Source organism: Armigeres subalbatus, chromosome 2, assembly GCF_024139115.2.
Source record: "Armigeres subalbatus isolate Guangzhou_Male chromosome 2, GZ_Asu_2, whole genome shotgun sequence".
Lineage (NCBI taxonomy): Eukaryota > Metazoa > Arthropoda > Insecta > Diptera > Culicidae > Armigeres > Armigeres subalbatus.
In genome coordinates, this window is record NC_085140.1 from 92511445 (window position 1) to 92537619 (window position 26175).

The 26175-nt window shown below is 43.0% G+C and overlaps 1 protein-coding gene across 1 annotated transcript in view; it reads left to right on the plus strand.

The window, feature by feature from the left end:
- The window catches only part of LOC134209981 (uncharacterized), a 209805-nt gene that overhangs the window by 55555 nt on the left and 128075 nt on the right, over window positions 1–26175 (plus strand). The gene's annotated exons all lie outside the window — the stretch shown is intronic.

A 26175-nucleotide genomic window follows, 5' to 3' on the forward strand; every position in this document is an offset into this window, starting at 1 on the left:
TGGGGTCATTTTTCCATACATTTTTGGGGGGGTTGAATCGGCTATCATTCGAGATTTCTATGGAGTTTGCACCAAAAATAGTGAAAAAAATAAAAATTGTTCTAGATCCCCCGATAGAACATTTTAGTTTACCCACTATATGAAAGAGGAGAGCATATATTTTCGCGTGGTGGGTGTTTCAGAGATACTGATTTTTGAAAAATAATATCTCCCCATAGAGACACCGTGCAGGCGGGTTACAATTCTGTCACCTTTGCAAATGTTCGGCCGACAATGTCCATGTCATCCGCGAAGCAAATAAATTGACTGGATCTGTTGAAAGTCGTACCCCGGCTGTTACACGGCTCTCCGCACCTTCAAGGGCAATTTTGAACAACAGGCATGAAAGTCCAGCACCTTGTCTTAGTCCCCGGCGCGATTCGAACGAACTGGAGTGTTCGCCCGAAATCTTCACACAGTTTTGCACACCATCCACCGTTGCTTTGATCAGTCTGGTAAGCTTCCCAGGGAAGCTGTACTCGTCCATAATTTTCCATAGCTCTGCGCGGTCTATACTGTAGTAAGCCGCCTTGAAATCAATGAACAGATGGTGCGTTGGGACCTGGTAATCACGACATTTTTTAAGGATTTGTCGAACAGTAAAGATCTGGTCCGTTGTCGAGCGGCCGTCAACGAAGCCGGCTTGATAACTTCCCACGAACTCGTTCACTAATGGTGACAGACGACGGAAGATGATCTGGGATATCACTTTGTGGGCGGCATTAAGGATGGTGATCGCTCGAAATTTCTCACACTCCAGCTTGTCGCCTTTCTTGTAGATGGGGCATATAACCCCTCCCTTACACTCCTCCGGTAGCTGTTTGGTTTCCCAGTTTCTGATTATCAATCTGTGCAGGCAAGTGGCCAGCTTTTCCGGGCCCTTGATGAGCTCAGCTCCGATACCATCATTACCAGCTGCTTTATTGGTCTTTAGCTGTTGGATGGCATCCTTAACTTCCCTCAAGGTGGGGGCTGGTTGGCTTCCATCGTCCGCTGAACTGACGTAGTCATCTCCTCCGCTGCCTTGACTTTCACTGCCTGTACTCTCAGCGCCATTCAAATGTTCCTCGTAGTGCTGCTTCCACCTTTCGATCACCACACGTTCGTCCGTCAAGATGCTCCCATCCTTATCCCGGCACATTTCGGCTCGCGGCACGAAGCCTTTGCGGGATGCGTTGAGCTTCTGATAGAACTTACGTGTATCTTGAGAACGGCACAGCTGTTCCATTTCCTCGCACTCCGCTTCTTCCAGGCGGCGTTTCTTCTCCCGAAAAAGGCGGGTCTGCTGTCTCCGCTTCCGTCTATAACATTCCACGTTCTGCCGGGTACCTTGCTGCAGCGCGACCGCCCGCGCTGCGTCCTTCTCCTCCAGAATCTGTCTGCACTCTTCGTCGAACCAATCGTTCCGTCGACTTCGACCCATATACCCGACGTTGTTCTCCGCTGCGTCGTTAATGGCTGCTTTGACTGTATTCCAGCAGTCCTCAAGAGGGACCCCATCGAGCTCACCCTCTTCCTGCAGGGTTGCTTCAGTCGCTCTAGGTCGTACCGCGGCGGTCGTCGGTACCGAACATTGTTGATGACGGATAGTTTTGGGCGCAGTTTAACCATCACCAGATAGTGGTCAGAGTCGATGTTAGCGCCACGATATGTCCTGACGTCGATAATGTCGGAGAGTGCCGTCCATCAATCAGAACGTGGTCGATTTGTGATTCTGTCTGCAGTGGTGATCTCCAGGTGTACCGATTCGGAAAGCTGTGTTTGAAGTAGGTGCTGCGAAATCAATTAGTCGTAGGCCGTTTTCGTTCGTCAACCGGTGTGCGTCGGTGTCGGTCTAAACTCCTCCTCTTGGCCAACCTGAGCGTTCAAATCTCCTATGATGATCTTGACGTCGTGGCTTGGGCAGCTATCGTACTCACGTTCCAGCTGCGCGTAGAATGCGTCCTTACCATCATCAGTGCTTCCGGAGTGTGGGCTATGGACGTTGATTATGCTGTAGTTGAAGAACCTGCCTTTGATCCTCAACTTGCACATTCTCTCGTTGATCGGATTCGATTTATGGATCTTGTGATTGATAGTCCTTCACTCTGCCGCAGCACCATTCAACACTTCGAAGGGACTGCATGTTGACTCACCATAAAAACCATACGATTATGAAGTTTTGTACTCGGGTTTCCTGTTACTTGATTGCACCATCACCGGAATAAATTGTGAGTTGTCAAAACGTTGAACGATGCTAAATCAAACATGAAGATACACTCAACTTATCTGTAACTTAATTTAAACAAACAATTCAATTTTGAAAGACGCATTGAAGTTACATGGTGAAAAATATGCAACTTAATGATTTTGTTTCGTGTATGCAACATGCAGTGCAGTATTCTTTGGTTGTTTGTTTCCAAATGTCAAACGCGTACTGCATTGCAATGTTAATGAAACATTGATCACAATTCACGTTTTTCTCATCTTGATGCAACTTTTTCGTGCATTTGAACTTGTTGGAAAATGCATATCGGCTGTTGGTGATATGGTATGTACCTTAGGGAAAAGCCTCCTTCAGTAATATTAACTGGTCGTGGAGCACGGTGAAGATTTGAAAACTACGTTACCGTTACGTGAAAAAGCCACCTGCTGGTGATTCTACCTGCTCGCAACTGATAAAAAACAAGGCACATGTAGGAGTCTTTATATTCATCTAGTCAAGTCTTTATCATCTTCAAATCACAGAGGAATTACCAGCTTTGATCCTAATGGAGTGATCGACTACCGAAATAGACCCGAGGATAACTGTTAAGACCTGAATGAGGGAGCTTAGACTCTTTAAAAACTTAAGACGAAACAACTGATGTAGCATCGGTAATTATGGAAACGTACAAAAGAAATGTAACACTTTTAAGAAAAGGAACGCAATTTGTTTATTTTTTTGTCTTTATTTGAGAGACTTAAAGCCGTAGGCTGGCTTGTCTTCTAGATGTTTATTGTTAATCAGTCACAAATGTTAATTTGTGATATTTTTCTGCACATTGCATTTTTCACAAAAAAAAAATCTCTGTGCAAAAACAATCTTACCAATGTAATGTTAGCAACGCTTGATATTAGAACAATCAACTGCACCCCTATCATCAGACCGCATCGTGCTTTCGTGCTGTGCGGTTCTTTCTCTCTTTGCGGAAGGAAGTTTTTAATACTACCCGAAGCTATTTTAATTTCAACGGTGCTTCTTAGTGCTATTTGTACCCACTGATCCCGTTACGATCTTTGCAAGGACCCGTGCCTTCGTTTTACGTTGGACCCGTTTGCGGAAGTAAAATTCCGGCAAGCGGTGGTAATCCTGCAGGGACACCGTTCTGGGAAAAAACCTCTTAGAAGGTCACGTCTCCACGCTCAGCCATGACGTCGGACGTGACAAGAGGAAGGGGGAGTCTCTGAATTCTCCACTTCCTTCAAAGAAACAAGGTTTCAAGACCGTCCTGCCCAAGCGCGGAAAAAATAGAAGGAAGCTGGAGAATTCAGATATTCCTTCTAACTCTAATATCGGAAATAATTCTTCTCCAATCGAACTGAGCAATCAGTTCGATTTGATTAATGATGAAATTGAGCAAATCGAATATACCCCTAGCCCAGGTGATTCGATTCATGCGAAAAAGCAAAGGATTCCGCCAATTGTGGTATCTGTTGCCGAGTTTTCTGGCTTCCGGAATGAGATTTTGAGTAACCTTCAGGGGATCAAGGTTTCATTTCAGATTGCTAGGAAGGGTGACTGTCGCGTTTTGCCGGGATCCTTTGACGATCGCAAACGTCTTCTTCAGTATTTAACTGAGAAGCGCCATAAATTCTTCACATACGACGACAAAACTGAGCGATTGTTCAAAGTCGTTTTGAAAGGTCTCCCAGTGATGACAAATCACTGGATGAGATTAAAATTGAAATTTCTCAATTACTTGGATTTTCACCAGTCCAAGTAATTAAGATGAAAAGAAATCCCACTCCGGTACTTCCCAGAGGGCATTTCTCAAGAATTTTATTTAGTTCATTTTAACAAAAGTGAACTAAATAATATGAAAAGTTTGGAAAAGGCCTGTATTATGTCTCATGTCCGTGTTACATGGGAACATTTCCGCAGGCCTGGGGGAAATTTTCAAAACCCCACTAAGTACCGTAAGTGCCAAAATTGGGGTCACGGAACTAATCATTGCTATATGGATGCTAAATGCATGATTTGTGGTGGAACCTCTCACGCCAAGTAAGCCTGTCCTGTGAGAGAAGATTCTAATAAATTAAAATGTGCCAATTGTGGGGGCAATCATAAATCCAATTTCTGGGAATGCCCTTCACGCAAAAAAGTTTTGAATTCCAGTGCGAAATTGATGAAGGGAAATTCCAATCGGATCACAGATTCGACGGGTAGAAATTTTTCAAACGCTCAAATTTCGAAACCGGTTACCGGTCTAGCAATTCATACCCACCACAATTCACAAACAAATTTTGCCGCTCGTCAACGGGTAGCAAGCACTTCAGTAAATTCCAATTTTTCCAATGTACCTACGTATGCAAACATCGCTGCTGGTAGACAAAATTTCTCTTCTCAAAATGAGGTTTATACCCATGTCCCAACGGAAAATAACGGTCATGTTGCCGATTCAGGTAGCATGACTGCTTCCTATTTTGATTTTTTAACTGAACAATTGCATCACATGATTGATGCAATGTTCAAAGCAAATACCATTCCTGAAGCTGTTCAGGTTGGTATAAAGTACACACAAAAATTGTTATCGGACTCCGTTTCAATGGATCCAAATAATTGTGTGAAAGTTCTAAATTGAATGCCCGCTCTTTAAAGGGTAAGGAAGGTGAATTATTCAACTTCCTAACAGTTCATAATGTGCACATTGCCATTATAACTGAAACCTATTTAAAACCAGGACTCTCCATTAAACGAGATCCAAATTATTTTATCTACAGAAATGATCGTCTTGACAGCGCCTGTGGTGGGGTCGCCATTGTCATTAATAGACGTATCAAACATAAATTATTTTCTTCGTTTGAAACCAAAGTTTTTGAAACCTTGGGAGTTTCTGTTGAAACAAATTTTGGACAATTTTCCTTCATTGCAGCCTATTTGCCTTTTCAATGCAATGGGCAGCAAAAGAATTTGTTGAAAGCTGATCTTCAAATTCTGACTCGCAACAAATCAAAATTCTTCGTAATTGGTGACTTCAATGCCAAACACCGTTCATGGAATAATGCTCAAAGCAATTCCAATGGTGGAATTTTATTTGAAGATTGTTCTGCGGGATATTATACTATTCAATATCGCAATGGCCCTACTTGTTTTTCTTCCAGTCGAAATCCTTCTACAATTGATTTAGTTTTAACGGATTCAAGTCAGCTGTGTGGCCGATTGGTAACTCATGCTGACTTTGACTCTGATCACCTTCCTGTGACATTTGAAATCTCACAAGAAGCCATTTATAATCCAATCAGCTCTACTTTTAATTATCATAGAGCTGATTGGGATTTATATAAAACGTATATCGATAGGAATTTTGATGTTGATATTCCTCTCGATACCAAAAGTGATATTGATAATGCTCTCGTATCTTTGACAAATTTAATTGTCGAAGCCAGAGGCATTGAAATTCCGAAATGTGAAGTTAAATTCAACTCCATTATTATTGACGACGATCTTCAGCTACTGATCCGTCTTAAAAATGTGAGAAGAAGGCAATACCAAAGAACTCGCGATCCCGCGTTGAAAGTTATTTGGCGAGATTTGCAAAATGAAATTAAAAAACGTTTCGCTATTCTGAGAAATACGAACTTTGAGAATAATGTCTCGAAGTTGGATCCCAGTTCGAAACCCTTTTGAAATTAACAAAATTCTTAAGAAACCTCAAAAGCCAATTGCAGCGCTTAAAGAGGGAAATAAAATTTTATTAACAAATGGCGAAAAGGCTCAAAAACTTGCTCAGCAGTTCGAGAGTGCCCATAATTTAAGTCTAGGTCTCACTAGTCCAATTGAGGATCAGGTTACACGGAGCTTCGAAGACATTCTCAATCAAGAGAATGTGGAAGTGTCTATATCCACTTATAAACAGAAAATCAAAACTTTGTCTTAAGAACAAACTTTTGATTTACAAACAAATTTTTAGACCTGCCATGTTGTATGCTGTGCCAATATGGACTAGTTGCTGCAATACCAGAAAGAAGGCACTCCAGAGGATTCAAAATAAAATTTTGAAAATGATTCTGAAGTTGCCTCCGTGGTATAGTACCAATGAACTTCATAGAATTTCTAATATTGAGACATTGCAACAAATGTCCAACAAAATAATTTCCAGTTTTAGACAAAAATCGTTGCAATCTTCTATTGCAACGATTAACTCCTTGTACCCTTAGCATAAAATAGGTTAAGTTTAGTTTAAGTTGAAAACATTGTAATTCCTACATGGTTCAATTCAACCAGAGGAAAAATTCTAACTGCCAGAGGCAATTGAAATGTATTAATAATAACTAAAAAGTAACATAGCAAATAAGGATGATAGTGTTAAGAAAACACGGAACACCTAGTCTAAGAGATGAATGCATGTATTAGATAATTAGCAAATAAAATTAGTTAAAAAAAAAAAAACTGCACCCCTATACGCGAGGGAATTCAACTACCACCAATTCTAAATTATGTTGATTGAAATGGAAGCACAAGAGATTTTCTGTGTGAAGTTCGATGGTTAACACGTGGAACCTTGCTTGAGAGATTTTATTTTCTTCGAAAGGAAATCACACTATATTCTTTATAAAGAAAGCTGCAGAATCCTGAATGAGTGAGTGACATGGCCTTTATAGTAGATGTCACCAGGGATCAACATGTCGAACTTTTATTATCCAACATGCTAACTATTGAAACAAAATTAATAACTTGTCACAATTGACTGCCGAAAACTAATACATTTTTCTTATCTTGTAGAAAACAGTTCATGAAAATCTGTTAAATATCAGCTCGAAGCCTTTCAACAGAAATATTCAAGCATATTCGCTGATTTCCGAGAAGATAGTTCTTTAACACTGTTTACGGATGTGAATAATTTACCTGAAAAGTTTCAAAAGTTTCAAATTCACCTACAATACAACAACAAGCTTAAATCTAAATTTCAGAAAGACACATCTCTTGTAAGATAATTTCTCTCTTCAGAAATACTAATCTGTGTGAACAGCTCTTATCAAGAATGAAAACAGTGAAAAATAATGGTTGATCTTCATTATCTGTTTGCGAAATTTTCGTTGAGTATTGGAAAGTTGCCAACAATTCCATGTTTCTCAATTCGCAACCAAAAGACCTGTTACGTGAAAAAAAAGAAAATAGGCACACAAAAAAGATTGTTCAAACGCATTTAAATCGTGGTAAAAAAAATCAGCAATACTGAAAAAAAATATACATTCTACCGTCTAACACGAGTTTAGTATTCTCCATTTTATTCCACCAATTATTTTGATATCTTTGCAGATACGTATTTCGACCACAACTGTGTGATCGTCTTCAGTGTCTCTTGAACTCAACTTTTTTTTTCTATTTTACATTGATAATTTCGAAAATGTGTAAATATATATATATATATATATATATATATATATATATATATATATATATATATATATATATATATATATATATACGCCAAATATTTTCTGGCCCTCCAATAAGTGGTCACTCTGAAAATTGGCCTAGTATGCTTATTATAAATTTCATGAGTACCGGATGAGATGGGTATGAGGGCTGAGAAGGACATGGGAACAGATACCCTAGAAATAATTGATGCAACATTAACGACGTATTAAGATCTTCTCATTCAGCACGGTCTTGCTTTTGCTTAATAGCCGTGCTTGTTAACGCTAGGTTGGGCCCCAATCGTAACAATCCCTAGCAACATAATTTACACTGCTTTGATTGCAATCACTTCTATATGACGGAATATGATTGTAGAAGAGTAATAGAAACTTGTTTATAACATGTGTTGATCGTAATATCACCACCATAAGAGGTCCGTCCATTCGTGAAAAATTAAAGTGAATTTATTGTGATCCCCATTTCTCATAATTGTTAGATAAATTGATTTGCAATTTTAAGTCATTAACACACGAAAAATCTTAAACTTGAAGCATTTTCAAAACTTCATACCATATTAATAGATTGCCGCAGTGTCTGCGTTCAAATGTTATTTTCAAAATAGCAATCCCCCATATATTCTGTGACTGGAATCGATTCCGATTCGAATACCTTCGCTATTGCTTCTGATTCGAAAGCCGCCTCCCCTCGGGTAACACGCGTCGGCACGAAAATAAACAGATGCTCTAGGCTAAAACCGTTCATAGTATATCTGATGATAATAATTTGCGTTCCTTTAACGTCGAGCACTGCCTTTCGTCGCCGCCAGTGAATTTGAGACGGCGATGACGACGACGGATGCGCGAACGGGCATCACTTGCTCGCTCCCCATCCGAGAAAATGTTTGTTTTGCCCAATTTGTGCAGATATTCTACGCAAGACCAAGCCAAACGGGACTATATTTTTGCGCTGTCATTCCGGTAATTACTGGTTGGCGTTTGGTGACACGGGTGATGCGACAGCCATATCCGCTTGACAGGACTCATTGTCGAACAGGTAACAAATTCAGGTGTTATGCCTGCGGTTGATTGTTAAATGAAGGAATATTGTGTCTAACTGAAATTTTTGATTTATGGATTTTACCTATTTAGGGTAAGACGGTATAATATGCCCCCCCTAAGGCAACTCCTAGATATCTTTTTACTTTTCAACGCAATTTATGCAAACTTTGTGTTATTTGGTAGTCCAGGAAGTCGCAAATGCATTGCCCGTGAGTAGTCATATAAAAATATTACAGATAACACGTAATTAGGCTTTTTGAAAAGTCGCGAAAAAATGGATTTCAACAAGTGCCTGGGCAATACGCCCCACCTTAGCCAAAGACGTTTCATAGCCCTTCATTAGTATTTTATCAATCTCATAATAAAAAGGTTACAAATCCTTATGCGCTTGACATTGAAAAACCAACATAGGTCCATTTAAGCAGGTGTGAATTATATTTCAATATTTTCCATACAATTTGGAAGCAACTGCTGCAGGCTCGCTGCGCTTGTGTCCATTTGGTAAATCATCCTGCCTACACTGGGGCGTTTTGGCCAGTGATGCATGTTTCCGAAAATCGTTACATTTTTTGAAGATGGAAGCAATTTTATATCATATTAACCAGTGAGAAAAGTTATTTTGTTGGCCAACTGAGTGTTCCCGTGTAAGTTTTGCGGACAGTATGCTAGTGTCGCTCCAGAATGTTGAGCAAACAAATAAGAAAAGTTACATTAAAACTGTAACTTTTTGTATTTTGCTATTGTTTTCATTGTGTTACACAAAAATACTTCCATATTCACATAATATGATGGGTTTTCAAATACTTATAGGTACCAACTGATGTTGACCCTTAATTAGTTATAGTTTTCTAGAAATCAAAGGGGGCGTTTTGGCCAGGTGGGTAGATTATTTTGAAATGCTGTTTCCGCGTTTCGCAAAGTTACGGTGTATTGCATTTTGATCATAATATAGCATAATGTCCCAAGTATTCTCTGCTCCCAGTAGCAATTGATATTCTAATCGTGGTGGAATTTTTTTTGCTAAAAGTCACGATTTTCAAAGCTAAACCAATTTAAATATTCCAGATTCAACATAGATAAGTTTCGCGCTATCTTTGACTATTGCAATATATGCTAAGACTTACAATTTTGAAAAATCTTGAAGAATAAATCTTCAATTTTTATAGTAGTACTGCCTTAACCTTAAATACTTCCAATCCAACTTAAATTTAAATATTATCTTGTGGAAATAATGCTCACATTGCTAAACAACAGACATTTTACATTACACTGAATGGCATTTGACGTCAGGATGAAGTTCACAGCGATAGTCCGCAATCAAAGACCGATCGCCACGTGCCATGTACGACGACCACGACGATTTGGTGTTTTTGAATGGAGAAATGTAGGATGCACAACAAACAACTCTAGCAGAGCGCCTCTGGCTGACGGGAGCCGTTTATTTGCAAACGGTGTGCGAATCTGAAAATAAGCCGATCTTTCGGGGAGCTGGATTGATCCAATGAAAGAGTATGTTACGGGAAAGGGGTGATATGTGTACAAATCGATTCTAGGATTGATGTTGATGGAAATGTGCTAAAGACGGAAGGTTTCGAGCGAAATTCTTCGATCATTACTGTATTTGTAGATATAAATAGCTGAGTGATCTAAATATAAGAAGCACAAAAGGTAAAAAGCGAATTCGAACAAAAAATATAAATAAATCAGCTGATTGAGTATGGATACAAATAGGAATTCGATAAAGATAACGACCTAGCTATACAGTCATACCTCGATATAAGGCAACCTCGATATAAAGCAACTTCGATATAACGTAACTCGATATTACCTTGATATAACGTAATTTTTTTCTAATCATAAACTTGAAAATAACATGAATTCTATAAATTTTCATTAATGCACATTTCAACAAACGATTAAAGGTCAGTGTAGAATATATAAATACAACTTTGGGTAGAATTTTCTCTGTTTTGAATGATCATCCATAAACGGTTAACATCTAGTTAAGAAAATTATTTTGAGCTTTTTAGTGGAATGTCTTCACCTGTCATAAGACGAGTTTGTACAATCTCATTTAATTCCACCACTTAATTGTACCTTTACAGATACGTATTTTGACCTCAAGAGTAAGGTCGTCTTCAGTGTCTGGTACTTGACTCGACTTAAGTCGAGTCTAGTATAAGACACTGAAGATGACCTTACTGTTAAGGTCGAATTACGTATCTCTCAAGGTACAATTAAGTGGTGGAATTAAATGGGATTGTACAAACTAGTCTTATGACAGGCGGTTAACATCGCCTATTCCTTTAGCAAATATCACACTGTCGTTCTTTTTTTTGTTTTGTTTTGCAACTCAAGACGTACTATGATATATACTATGATTATACTATGATTTCAATTGAAAAAAACTTTATACTCGCTGGATTTCAAATCCGAAAGTTTGTTCATGGATCCGTTACCCATTTAATAATGGTAGTATAAACGGGAAAGGGTCATTTGGCCGAAAACCATTCGGCCGAGTTCCACTAGGCCGAACAAACATCTGGCCGAAAGGGTAATTTGGCCGAAAAGGTTGCTGAGCTGAAAGAGTCGTTTGGCCGAAAGGATCATTTGGCCGAAAAGTTCATTTGAAAAGTGAGAAATTAGGAATGAGAAGAGAGACGTCTCACTCTTCATTTTTCTCTTCTCACTGTAAAAAGTGAGAAGCGCGAAATGAGTAGTGAGACGTCTCACTACCCACTTCGCACTACTCACTTTTCACAGTGAGAAGTGAGAAATGAGGAGTGAGAAGTGAGACGTCTCACTACCCACTTCGCACTACTCACTTTTCACAGTGAGAAGTGAGACTTTAGAATGTCTGTCTCCTCTAATGAGAAAGTGTACTATACACATGTGGAAGTGTTGGCTTGAGAAATGGATTGCGAGTGATTTGACTATGCGTCCAATTTGGGAATCTCGAGCTCATTCAGTAGCCGCTAGGTTGCGAAGGCCGACGGAGGTCCTTCGTAACTTAGTTGGTTAAAGCACCAGTCTAGCGTACTGTAGGGTCATGGGTTCGAGTCCTATTGAAGGGGCAGTGGTTACCTCCTCCAATACATTTTCCAATTCAATATCTTGCACATAATGTACATATTCACAATGAGTTTTCACAACAAAAAGAATCTGTTAGACATATGGGAGTTGAAATTTTCGAACATTTTTGAAATTTCAACTACCCTAATGATCACCACCTTTAACGCATATTTGTACGAAACATGTTCACTAGACTGGCCCAGGATACAAAAAGTCGTCCCAGGATTTTGCCTTTGGGTAAGAAAATCATTCTCTGAAAATTTCAGCCTGATCGGTTATTGCATAAGCTGGCGCAATTAATTTGAAGTTAATATGGGGGTTTCAGCCGAAATATATAAGAAAATACACCTCTGTTACTATTTGGTACAGGAAATTTGATTGGAAACCCCGATTGAGCCCAGATTTGCAGGAAATGAAGTTAACATGCCAATGAAAAATTCGACATAAAATTCTGCTATGATAAAATAAACTTTAAATTAGTTTTTAGCTGATTTATTTGGAGTTTGGTTGAGCACTTTGAAATTCATTAATTGCCTTGAAAACAAGCGCATGTAATCGAAGGTAGCTGCGATATGTGTTGTGGCGCGCGTGCAGTTACTTATGTTTCAGTGCGCGCGAAATCACGTATCGCAGGCACCTTTGATTGCATGCGTATGTTTTCATGGCAATTAATGAATTTCAAAGTGCTCAACCCAACTCCAAATAAATCAGCCAAAAACTGATTTAAAGTTTATTTAATCATAGTAGAATTTTATGTCGAATTGTTCATGGGCATGTTAACTTCATTTTCTGCAAATCTGGGCTCAATCGGGCTCTTCTATCCAATTTCCTGTACGAAATAGTAACAGAGGTGTATTTTCCCATATATTACGGCTGAAACCCCCATATTAAATTCAAATCAATTGCGCCAGCTTATGTATTAACCGATCAGGTTGAAATTTTCAGAGAATTATTATCTTACCTACAGGCAAAATCCTGGAGGGTGCCCCTAGAATCCGACGACTTTTTTTTCTCCCCATACTAGGCTGGGCCACTCTAATGTTCACGACCTGACTTTAGATTTGATCAACCAAACATGGCCTGACCAACCCTTCCCGGATGAGTGGCAGAAAAGCTGGGTAATCTCTATTCCCAAGAATAGCATCCATTTCCGGGATATCACAAAGATCCGGTACATTTCACTGACCTCTTGGGTATTTAAGGTCGTATTGAGGTTGGTGAACCGACGACTGCGTGACAAACTAAAAGCAGAAGGGAGTCTACCCAAGTAACAATTACCATGCTTCTTGGATTTATCTAATTCTTATTGGGGACTTATGATAGTAATCACCAAGCTAATTGCTCAGTTTTTTCGGCGCCCTTATTGCTATCAATAAACCTCTCATAAATCTGTTGAAAAAAGCTTCAAACGTCAAATGCCTATTGACCATTTGAACAGATCTATGATTGTGATGAAGAGCGTAATAAATCCAATTTTCAACGCTCGAATAAAGCTCCAATTTTTGGTCATAATGTGGACAAATTCATTACCTCCATAAGAATGTTTGTATTGCGAAGAGTTTATGACGGTGTTTAATTTTAGCAAAATTTTTCTGATCAAATTCCATGATGGCCATATTGAAAATGGAAAAGCATTTCGCAGTCAGTGAAATTTATCACTGAAATTCATGATTTTACGACATTTTCACCACTTTCCATACTTTTTCTGATAAATAATTTTATTTGTTAATAATTTGAGCAAAAGTACTTATCGATTTGGTGGACATCCTAGATGTAGCGGTAAAAAATATTTTCTATTTGTTTCCCTGAACTGCGTTATATTGTCGGCGCGTGGTGTTCAACCTTATTTTTTCACCAGCTTTGCCCATAAAATCGGAAGCGCACTCCTTTTCAATGGTACTGAATCGAAAAAATAACCTGAAAAAAAAATTTTGTTGTCATCATCATAATTTTCATCAGCAATCCATTTTGTTATTATTTTTCTACAAAGTTTTGTTTCTCTTTTTTCAAAGCAACATTTTGACAGCTGCCGCAGCCAAATTCCCTTTTTTGCGAGTGGTTTAAAAAGGGTTTCTAAATGCTCTTATAATAGGCTTATAGTGGTCATCTGGAGAGGGCCACTTGGCAATATCTTAGTCTTATAGTGGTCATCATAAGGTTGCCGTGTATTATCCGGTTTTATTGTTAGATTTTATAAATTGATCTTGAAAACCATTCTTAAAGCTGAATAAAACTTGAAATGTTACTTGGGATTTCAAGCTTCGAAAAAGTACTGTAATATGTCATTCAAGACCGACATATGCAAGCGAACCAAAAGACGTATTATTCCGTTCAAAAGTATTTTTACAAGGCCTTGAGGATGTTGATCTGGAATGTTACACGACTAAAAAACTAGTGAATGTAGCAAAAAATGGTAATGCCCAGCATGTAAATCTATCACCAGATCTAAAGAGTGAGAGTCCAGTTCGATATCAAGCACTTAAAACAACTTTTTCAAGTGCTAAACAGGCCACCACCTTTGTTTGCCTAGGATCCAACGTATAACACACGTCAATACCGAAGCTCCATCACTGCTAGAGATTCGAACAGCCATCCGAAGCATGAAATCGAACAAAGCTCCTGGGGTCGATCGCAAATCAGCCGAGATACTTGTCGTAGCCTTACAAATCCTCGCTCTTCAATCAGCGGAAAATTTGTCTTCAACTCCGAAAATTGGAAAGCGTGCTTACGCTCCAAAAAATGAACACTGAATGATCATCGTTTATTTTCACCCTTCAAACAATCTAGAATTCCCTGTCAGCCTACTGAGATTGAATTTCAAATCTCTTCTTATTGGCTTCTTAGTATGCTGGCATTGCAAATGCCTACTACGGTTGATTTTCAAATACGTTATCATTTTTTTATTATTGTCCTTTTAAAATATTTTAGTTTTATTTTTATCGTGAAATAAGACATACGTTCCACTTTAACCATCAATGTAACCAAAAAATACGAATGCTTTTTTCCGACTCACTTTATTCCCCACAATGACCTCATGACCATCCACTCAACTACTGTATCGTTTATTTCGTTTTATCTGGAACACCACAACTTTCCCGATCGACTGGATGCAGGGTATCTTGGCGAAGGTGCCCAAAAACGGTAACCTGACTGTATGCTGACTGACTGACTGTATTGCCGTGTACCGTTCGCAAAGTTAGCCCGGATTCAGGAGAAGATCAATGTGACTCTCAGACGGCAACTATTGGTATTCATTGACTAAGAAAAAGCTTTCGACCGTCTCAATCACGAGAATATGTGGGGTGCCCTGAGACGCAAGGGGGTGCCTGAGAAAATCATCGGCCTCATCGAGGAACAGTACGAGTCATTCGCTCGTAGAGTGCTGCACAACGGCTATAGCAGCCAGTGGAGAATGTTGAAAGCTTCCAATATCTTGGTAGCCAAATGGCGTCAGAAGGCGGTCCCAAAATCAACATAGGCGCACGGATCAAGAAAGCAAGAGCTGTCTTTGCTAGTTTACGAAATATCTGGAAAAACATCCGATAAGTGAACGCACCAAAATCCGAATTTTATTGTTTTACGCTAGCGAAACATGGCTTGTATCAGTGGAGAACATTTAACAACTGCAGGTGTTCATAAACGGATGCCTGCGATACATAATTTGTGCCTGTTGGCCTCACAACTGAATTTCAAACAACGATCGTCGTTGTCATCAAAGGCCGATAGCAACAGAAATTCGGTATCGGATGTGGGTCGGCGTAAGGTGTGGGGCGGAGACGAAATCTGTAAACAAGCATTAGACTGGAACCCAAAGGGACATCGTAGCAGATGCAGTCCCAGTAAAGAATTAGAAGAAGTCGACCGAAATCTATCTTGACAACAGTTTAAGCGATAGCTGGAAGTCGCTCAGGGTGGAGGTATTTCAAGTTGGACCTTTTTTTTTACAAGGGAGAATGCATTTACACACTAACCCAGTACCCACCCAAACCCTTGATTCATGCTCATACACTCCATGCTTGCACACACGCTAACGCTCCTATGGGTCTGACTTGTGTGCCCACCCTTCTCATGCCGTGCGGGACTAACTTTTGTGCCCACCCTTCTCATGCCGTGTGGGACTAACTTGTATGCCCACCTTTATCGTACCATGTGAGACTGCTCACCTCTTTCATTCAGTTCGCGCTGACACATACTACTCGAGTCATTCGACCTAACCCAAGTAACATTTTAAGTTTTATTCCGCTCTAAGAATGGTTTTAAAGATCAATTCATAAGATCTAACAATAAAACCGATTAATACACGGCAACCTTCTGATGACCACTATAAGAGTAAGATATTGCCAAGTGGCCCTCTCCAGATAACCACTATAAACCTATTATAAGAGCATTTAGAAACCCTTTTTAAACCACCCGCAAAAAAAGGAATTTGGCTGCGGCAGCTGTCAAAATGTTGCTTTAAAAAAAGAGAAACAAATTTTGCAGAAAAATAATAACAAAATGTTGATGAAAATTATGATGATGACAACAAAATAATATTTTATTTCAGGTTGTTTTTTCGATTCAGTACCATTGAAAAGAAGTGCGCTTCCGATTTTATGGTCAAATGTTGTGAAAAAATAAGGTTGAACACCACGCGCCGGCCATATAACGTAGTTCAGGGAAATAAATCGAAAATATTGATTACCATAACATCCAGGATGTCTACTAAATCGATTAGTATTTTTGCCCAAACTATTAATTAATAAAATTATTTATCGGAAAAAGTATGATAAGCGGTTAAAATTTCGTTAAATCATGCATTTCAGTGATATATTTCACTGACTGCGAAATGTTTTTCCGTTTTCAATATGGCCATCATGGAATTTGATCAGAAAAATTTTGCTTTTATAAAACACCGTCATAAACTCTTCCCAATACAAACATTCTTATGGGGGTAATTCATTTGACCACATTATGACCAAAAATTGTAGCTTTATTCGAGCGTTGGAAATTGGATTTATTACGCTCTTCATCACTACCATAGATCTGTTAATATGGTCAATAGGCATTTGACGTTTGAAGCTTTTTTAGCAGATTTATGGGAGGTTTATTGATAGCAATAAGAGCGCCAATAAAACTGAGCAATCAGCTTGGTGATTGCTGTCATAAGTCCGCAATAAGAATTAGATAAATCCAAGAAGCATGGAAATTGTTACTTGGGAACACTCCCTCTGGCATCCCTTGTGGGACTCTTCGCTTAGGTTCCCACTTCTGACATACCATGTGAGTGTGACTCACCTCATTCATGCCATATGAGACTAGCTCAACACGACTCAACTCATTCCTTTCGTACCATGTGAGACTGACTTGGATGCTCCCCACACTCCTCTGCCACGCCGCGGGGTATCAGTAGTCGTAGGAACCAACATTCCTGCGCTACTCCCAGCGCGGCGTGTGCAGTCCATACATACACCTATTCATTCACCCTTCTGCCATGCTTCGAGGTGACGATCTCGGTTGCCACCCGCTGCGCCATTACCTCTGCATGGGCAGACCATTCACACACTTCTTCGCGTTCGGCACTTTCGCTCTAACTTACCAATCACAAGTTAGTCATGCTTGTCGATTGTTGCTCGGCGCGCCAGATTCTCTGCAAGCTGCAGGCAATCTGAGTGGTTGCAGTCGAGACTGCGTTCCACTTCTCCACCGCTTGACACATCCTTTGGATAAGATTATCCGGAGTTGTGTCCCGGCCGGAAACGTCTAGCATTGCTCTTCTTTCGACGTCGAAACGAGGACATACGAACAGTATGTGCTCTGCAGTTTCGTCAACACCTGGGCAGTCAGGGCAGACGGGGACCTCCGCGTGCCCAAACCTGTGGTGGTACTGTCGGAAACAGCCATGGCCTGACAGGAATTGTGTCAGATGGAAGTGAACCTCCCCATGGGGTCTCCCCACCCAGCTTGATATGTTGGGAATCAGCCGGTGGGTCCACCTACCTTTCGAGGAGTTATCCCACTCGCACTCTTCACGTCCAGTGTCAACAACGCACAGTATCGAATTCCTCGCCTTTTCCGTTGGATCGCTACCTCTGCAGTCTTGAGGACTGAATTGATAGCGTCCACCGTGGACTTACCCTTCCGAAAACCAAACTAGTTACTCGACAGGCCATCCGTACCCTCTGCGTACGGGGTGAGCCTGTTGAGGATGATCCTCTCGAGCAGTTTACCCGTCGTGTCGATCAGGCAAATTGGTCTGTACGCCGATGGGTCACCCGGAGGCTTCCAGCCTTCGGCAGCAGTACCAACTTCTGCCTTTTCCATCTCTCAGGGAAACAACACTCATCCAGGCATCTCTGCATGGCTAGCCTGAACATGTTCGGCTTCGCTATGTTCGCTGCCCTAAGTGCACTGTTTGGAGCTCCATCGGGGCCTGGAGCTTTGTTCATCGCAAGGGTGTTAGCCACTGCGAGTAACTCTTCGTTCGTCACCGGAGCCACCATTTCGGCCACACTCCCAGCGCCTTGCAGCGCAGGAGGAACTGGGTGAACCGACTTGTGGCTCGGGACGGGAAGAGTACTTCGATAATCCTCGCCAACCGGTCCGGTGACCGTTCGGGGGGTGAAGAGCCCCCTTTGGTATTGGCCATCACGATCCTATAGGCGTCACCCCACGGATTCGCATTGGCACCCTCGCACAGGTTGGCGGAGCACGCTCTCTTGCTGCTCTTGATGGCCTTGTTAAGGGCCAGTCTCGCAGCTTGAAACACTTCCCGGCGGACCGCTCTTTCCTCCTCGGTGCGGGCTCGTTGCGTCCTACGTCTAGCCTTGAGGCAGGCTGATCGTAGGGCTGCAATTTCGGCACTCCACCAGTATACCGGGCGTCTGCCATTTCTTGGCAGGGCTTTCCTCGGCATAGTAGCGTCGCACGCGCGTGATAGGACAGCTATCAGCGCATCCCCGCTTAGACTGTCGGTGTTGGCCTCCAGTCCCAGGGCCGCGGTGAAAACTTCGCTGTCGAAGTAATTCGTCTTCCACCCACGGACCTGACAAGGATCACCTGCCTCGGACGCTGCACACCATAGTTGATCTTGAAGCGAATTGCTAGGTGATCACTATGGGTGTAGCCCTCGTCTACCCTCCAGTCCAGGTCCGAGACCAGACTGGGGCTGACAAACGTTACATCTATCCATGACTCGGCCCCATTCCTACGGAATGTGCTACTGGCTCCGTCATTGACAAGCACTGCGTCGAGTTTTGCAAGTGCCTCGAGTAACGCTTGTCCCCTCTGATTGGTGCAGCGGCTGCCCCATTCCACTGCCCAAGCATTGAAGTCTCCCGCTATAACGAAGGGGCTCCGACCTACTAGGTCGGCCGATAGCCTGTCGATCATCTGGTTGAACTGTTCCATTGGCCACCTTGGTGGGGCGTAGCAGCTACAATAGAACACCCCATTGGTCTTGGCTATCGCGACACCCTTCGCGGAGGAGTGTACATCCTCTTGAGCGGGGTACCTTCCCGTTGTGCAGATTACCGCCGATCTAGACCCGTCCGCCACCCAGTTGCCATTGCCGGCAGGGACGTTGTACGGGTCGGACAGGAGGGCGACATCGGTCCTCGACTCCGAGACCGCCTGCCACAGCAGTTGCTGGGCAGGTGCACAGTGATTCAGGTTCAGCTGTGTTACTTGCATGGCTTTTTCCGATTGGCTTCTCCGAAGGGACACGCAGGCCTGCACATAGCATGGTTCCGGGCCTGCTTCTTACTGGCGCAGATAAGGCACCTAAGTGCCTTGTCGCATTCCTGTGCCTTGTGTCCCTCCTCGCCGCAGCAACGGCACATCTTGCTTCGGTCTGGGCCCTTGCAGTCATAAGACTTGTGCCCGGACTCAAGGCACCGGTAGCACCTGTCCACTGAAGGTGGCTGGAGCACGCTTACTGGGCATACTGATCAGCCGATCTTCAGCTTCCCTTTCTCAGTGACCTGTTTTGGCGTCAGCCACCAGTAGTCTGAGATAGGCTACCTGCGTACCAAAGAATCCCCCTCTTGGACGTACAGAGGACCGTTCAACCTCTGTGCCGCACTGCTCTTTGACGGCAGAGACGACGTCTTCCGCGGTCGAGACCTCGTCCAGTTGTTTACACTGAAGGGTCACTTCCGCACCCAACGACCTGACCTGAGCGCCGTCACCCAAGATCTCCTGGGCAAGCTTTTGTAAGCTACCTCGCTGGATTGCGTGCCACGCTTCAGTACCGAGATCATTCCACCGTTCTTGGTACGTCTGACGCTGCGCACATCCTGGCCCAGGGCCGATAGGCTATCGGCCGCTCGCAGCGATTTAAGGACATCGGCGTATTTGTCCTTGTCGGTTTTCACCAACAAGGCCTCGCCTCTGTCTCTCACTTTCTTCGTAGGTCGAGGGGTGTTCGACTTCCGCGCCCTACTGACCAGTTGCCAAGGATTCGCATCCCCTTCGGCGGGTACCGATGGCTGGCTGGGGCCAGCTTGTGGCTCAGCAACTTGTGCCTGTCTAGTGCCTTTCGCCTTCTTGGGCACACGCCCTTCAGGCTCCGGTGCACCATCCAGGCGACGCTTCGCCTTAATGGTAGCGCGTTTGGGTCGCTTCGTACTTGGCGTTTTCTTGCCCTCACTGGCCGTAAGGGCGGTCGCCTCTTTCACCGCAGTAACACCGCTAGGGGAGGAGAGGGCCTTGGTCTGCGTACCTTTGGCTACCCTCTCTGCTTCCGCTACACGCCTGATATAAGCGACCTGTTCTTGTCTTGCGACACGAACAGCTCGCCGGAGCACCAACAGGCTCTGCTGAATTGGCCCTTTGCGCCACTAGGAGTGTACAGGACCCATAATAAGGTAAGGCCAATACTCGGAAAACAGGCATTTGACTTTGATTGAAATTCCGACCAATAAGTCTATATGATTAAATTGGATTCACAGAAACAAATCATTTTAGAATAAGTGCTTGTTTCACACCGAAATTTTAATTAAGGAAATCTAAACTTAACCATCTTTACGGATTAGTTAAAATATATTTTTAACTAGCTGACCCGGCAAATTCTGTTTCGTAAAAAACAGCAATTTTCCTTATATTCTTATTCCAATGTTTATGTTTTATGTTCAGTTTCGCGTTTCATAAAAAAAATGTTATGTATGTAGTTCAAGCAAATGCTGGGTAAAGCGTACCATTGGTACTTCGCGTACCTGAAGGAATAAAATAGACCCCATCTCGCGGTCCTTAGCCTCTTACCCAGCAACTCCTATCCCTACCTCCCCGCGGTGCTGGCCGGGATACGAGCAACCTTAGGGAAGATCGGGAAACCAACCCCGGTGGGAACTATGGTCGTATGCTGACAGGGAAGGGGGGTTTGCTCCTCTCCGGAGGTGCAAATCTTATTGAGCGTCTGTTCTCCATGTCAGGATCGGCTCACAACAGCGTCTGTTCTCCATGTTAGGGGCGGCTGATCATCGTCCGAGTGCCAGCGAGGGACTCTAAGTGAAACTGTGCACCATGGTCCTCCGGAAATAAGGAGGAATGGTCCTCCGGAAATTTAGGGGGTTTGGTGTCAGGCCCTGCAAGCCAGCCTTTAAAAAATCATAAGCAACGAACAATCAACAAGAGAGTACGGACCGGAACCATCGGCGAAGACCACTGCGACGAAAAGGGACTAGCGATTGGAAACTCGGTTCGTGGAACTGCAAATCTCTCAACTTCATCGAGAGCACACGCATACTCGCCGATGTGCTCAAGGACCGTGGATTCGGCATCATAGCGCTGCAGGAGGTTTGTTGGAAGGGATCAATGGTGCGAACGTTTAGAGGTAATCATACCATCTACCAGAGCTGCGGCTGCACACACGAACTGGGAACAGCTTTCATAGTGATGGGCGACATGCAAAGGCGCGTGATCGGGTGGTGGCCGATCAACGAGAGAATGTGCAGGTTGAGGATCAAAGGCCGGTTCTTCAACTTCAGCATAATCAACGTCCATAGCCCACACTCCGGAAGCACTGATGATGATAAGGACGCATTCTACGCGCAGCTGGAACGTGAGTACGACAGCTGCCCAAGCCACGACGTCAAAATCATCATAGGAGATTTGAACGCTCAAGTTGGCCAAGAGGAGGAGTTTAGACCGACTATTGGAAAGTTCAGCGCTCACCGGCTGACGAACGAAAACGGCCTACGACTAATTGATTTCGCCGCCTCCAAGAATATGGCCATTCGCAGCACCTACTTCCAACACAGCCTCCCGTATCGGTACACCTGGAGATCGCCACTGCAGACAGAATCACAAATCGACCACGTTCTGATTGATGGCACATTATCGACGTCAGGACATATCGTGGCGCTAACATCGACTCTGACCACTATCTGGTGATGGTTAAACTGCGCCCAAAACTATCCGTCATCAACAATGTTCGGTACCGACGACCGCCGCGGTACGACCTAGAGCGACTGAAGCAACCTGATGTCGCCACTGCATACGCGCAGCATCTCGAGGCAGCGTTGCCGGAAGAGGGTGAGCTCGATGGGGCCCCTCTTGAGGACTGCTGGAATACAGTCAAAGCAGCCATTAACGACGCAGCGGAGAACAACGTCGGGTATATGGGTCGAAGTCGACGGAACGATTGGTTCGACGAAGAGTGCAGACAGATTCTGGAGGAGAAGGACGCAGCGCGGGCGGTCGCGCTGCAGCAAGGTACCCGGCAGAACGTGGAACGTTATAGACGGAAGCGGAGACAGCAGACCCGCCTTTTTCAGGAGAAGAAACGCCGCCTGGAAGAAGTGGAGTGCGAGGAAATGGAACAGCTGTGCCGTTCTCAAGATACACGCAAGTTCTATCAGGCGCTCAACGCATCCCGCAAAGGCTTCGTGCCGCGAGCCGAAATGTGCCGGAATAAGGATGGGAGCATCTTGACGGACGAACGTGTGGTGATCGAAAGGTGGAAGCAGCATTACGAGGAACATTTGAATGGCGCTGAGAGTACGGGCAGTGAAAGTCAAGGCAGCGGAGGAGATGACTACGTCAGTTTAACGGACGATGGAAGCCAACCAGCCGGCTGGGGGCTAGCCCCCACCTTGAAGGAAATTAAGGATGCCATTCAACAGCTAAAGACCAGCTGCTTGGTAAGGATGGTATCGGAGCTGAGCTCATCAAGATGGGCCCGGAAAAGCTGGCTACTCGCCTGTACAAATTGATAGTCAGAATCTGGAAAACTGAACAGCTACCGGAGAAGTGGAAGGAAGGGGTTATATGCCCCATCTACAAGAAAGGCGACAAGCTGGAGTGTGAGAACTTTCGAGCGATCATCATCCTTAATGCCGCCTACAAAGTGATATCCCAGATCATCTTCCGTCGTCTGTCACCATTAGTGAACGAGTTCGTGGGAAGTTATCAAGCCGGCTTCGTTGGCGGCCGCTCGACAACGGACCAGATCTTTACTGTACGGCAAATCCTTCAAAATGCCGTGAATACCAGGTCCCAACGCACCATCTGTTCGTTGATTTCAAGGCGGCATACGACAGTATAGACCGCGTAGAGCTATGGAAAATTATGGACGAGAACAGCTTCCCTGGGAAGCTTACCAGACTGATCAAAGCAACGGTGGATGGTGTGCAAAACTGTGTGAAGATCTCGGGGGACGCCTCCAGATCGTTCGAATCGCGCCGGGGACTAAGACAAGGTGATGGACTTTCGTGCCTGTTGTTCAACATTGCGCTAGAAGGTGTCATGCGGAGAGCCGGGTGTAACAGCCGGGGTACGATTTTCAACAGATCCAGTCAATTTATTTGCTTCGCGGATGACATGGACATTGTCGGCCGAACATTTGCAAAGGTGGCAGAACTGTACACCCGCCTGAAACGTGAAGCAACAAAAGTTGGACTGGTGGTGAACGCGTCAAAGACAAAGTACATGCTTGTGAGTGGAACCGAGCGCGACAGGGTCCGCCTGGGAAGCAGTGTTACGATAGACGGGGATACCTTCGAGGTGGTCGAGGAATTCGTCTACCTCGGATCCTTGCTAACGGCTGACAACAACGTTAGTCGTGAAATACGAAGGCGCATCATCTGTGGAAGTCGGGCCTACTACGGGCTCCAGAAGAAACTGCGGTCGAAAAAGATTCGCCACCGCACCAAATGTGTCATGTACAAGACGTTAATAAGACCGGTAGTCCTCTACGGACATGAAACATGGACAATGCTCGAGGAGGACTTGCAAGCACTCGGAGTATTCGAGAGACGGGTGCTTAGGACCATCTTTGGCGGTGTACAAGAAGACGGTGTGGCGGCGAAGAATGAACCATGAGCTCGCCCAGCTCTACGGCGAACCCAGTATCCAGAAGGTAGCTAAAGCCGGAAGGGTACGATGGGCAGGGCATGTTGCAAGAATGCCGGACAGCAACCCTGCAAAGATGGTGTTCGCTTCCGATCCGGCAGGTACGAGACGACGTGGAGCGCAGCGAGCGAGATGGGCAGACCAGGTGCAGAACGACTTGGCGAGCGTGGGGCGTATTCGAGGATGGAGAGATGCGGCCTCGAACCGTGTATTGTGGCGTCAAATTGTTGATTCAGTGTTATCTGTTTAGATGTAGACTAAATAAATGAATGAATGAATGTAGTTTAATTTATCATGTCATACTAATTTCATTTATTAAACTTTGTTACCCGTATGCGCTGCTTCAAAAGCAACCCCTTATTCTGATGCTTGAGAACAATTTTCAAAGTGCTATAATAATTTCATTCTTTGACAGTTAGGTCACTTTTTTACAGCTTGTCTTATAGTAAAACCTTATTCATTATGTGAATTTGTTAGGTTTTTCGAAATCATTTTATTTAAAACAGTATTCGTGTTCCACAATTCATGAAATTTTGGATTTAGCATTTTGGATGTGCAATAATCTCAATACTCTAAAAAATCTAATTAGTGTGCGATCGATTAATTTTAGAAGCGAAGATCGGCATTGTTTGGTTCTGTACACGTTACACACGGCATTCCGTCTACGAACCTAGCAACCCCTATGTCAAATACCCCAGTGATTTATCGTAGAGGTGTAGATGACTTGTCGGCCTCCGTCAAAGTGAGTATCACGTCAACATTTTCCTATCCATCCCTACCCCCAATTCGGACACGGCCGGCTCCGGTATTGCTTAATTGTTGGTCACCAGTTTTTACACATTGAGGATGATATTAGTCCCAAATATTATCTGTTGGTTTTATTATCTCTGTGCTGGCCTGGCAATGACGGAGTAGAAACCGTGAGCGATCAGTCAGGACTCAAAGTATTTCAGTTTCATCATAACATTTTCCCTCGCAAATAGGAATGCCGTAAATGCCCTTAGAATGTTTTTTTTTTCATAAAATCCTTTTTAGTTTCATTTTTACATTTTTTGCATATTCAATGAAGTTCTAGAAGTTCAAAATGCGCCATTTGGTGACTGTTGCGACTTACAAACTTGAAAAAAGGTGAAACAGTTTTTATGAATTTTTAGGGCATATTTGATATAACTGCAACTTAACAAAAGGCAAATTGTGGCATACAATCTCATTCGCATTTCAAAGTACAAGTAATTGACTATTATTTAATACCTGAATTGTCGAGTTGTAAGCGGATGTAACGTAAATTTAATCAAAAACCATTTCCTACTGTTCAAAGCAGAAATCAATCGGTATTTAGCTATTACCCCTGTGAAACTTCAAGTAAGCTTAACATCATGCCAGGTTGTTTTGATATGTTGACTTCATATGCTATCATTGGTATGCAGAATATTATAATTTATATAACTTTAATTTTTACACAAAAAGTTAATCTCAAGGAGTTTATGAAACAATGCACTATGCGTCTCCATATGCATGAATGTATGCTTATATGATGAACATGTGTAAAACTTGTAAGCATAAACAATAATATATCTCCAAAAGTAATGAAATTAGGAACTTGGTGTCTTCGACAAAGCTTTTAAGAAGAAGTTTTGCTACAACTTTTGTGAAGACACAAACCACAAGGACACAAAAAATGCATCTTACTTCTAAGGGATCGATAATTAAGCGGAATACCACCTAAGGAGCGCATTAACTTACTGTTGAAATATTTCCAAGACAGCATTACGCTAAATCGTATAATAAAAGTACTACCGCCATCGGGGGTGACAATGGGTCTGGGGGGTGAGAATGGGTCATCGCTCTCACCGGCATTCTTGAGGTCCTAGAGCAAAATCGTTCAAAAAGGTCTCTTATATTTTAGTCTTCTTGCCCTCAGATGCATTGAATTTATTCTACAAGTATTCTAAGTAGTTGAAACAGTGACCCATTCTCACCCCCATTTGACCCATTGTCACCCCCGACGACGGTATTAAATAAACGCACTCAAAAACGGTTTTTGCCACTGTGCAGTGTAGAAATATTTTTCAG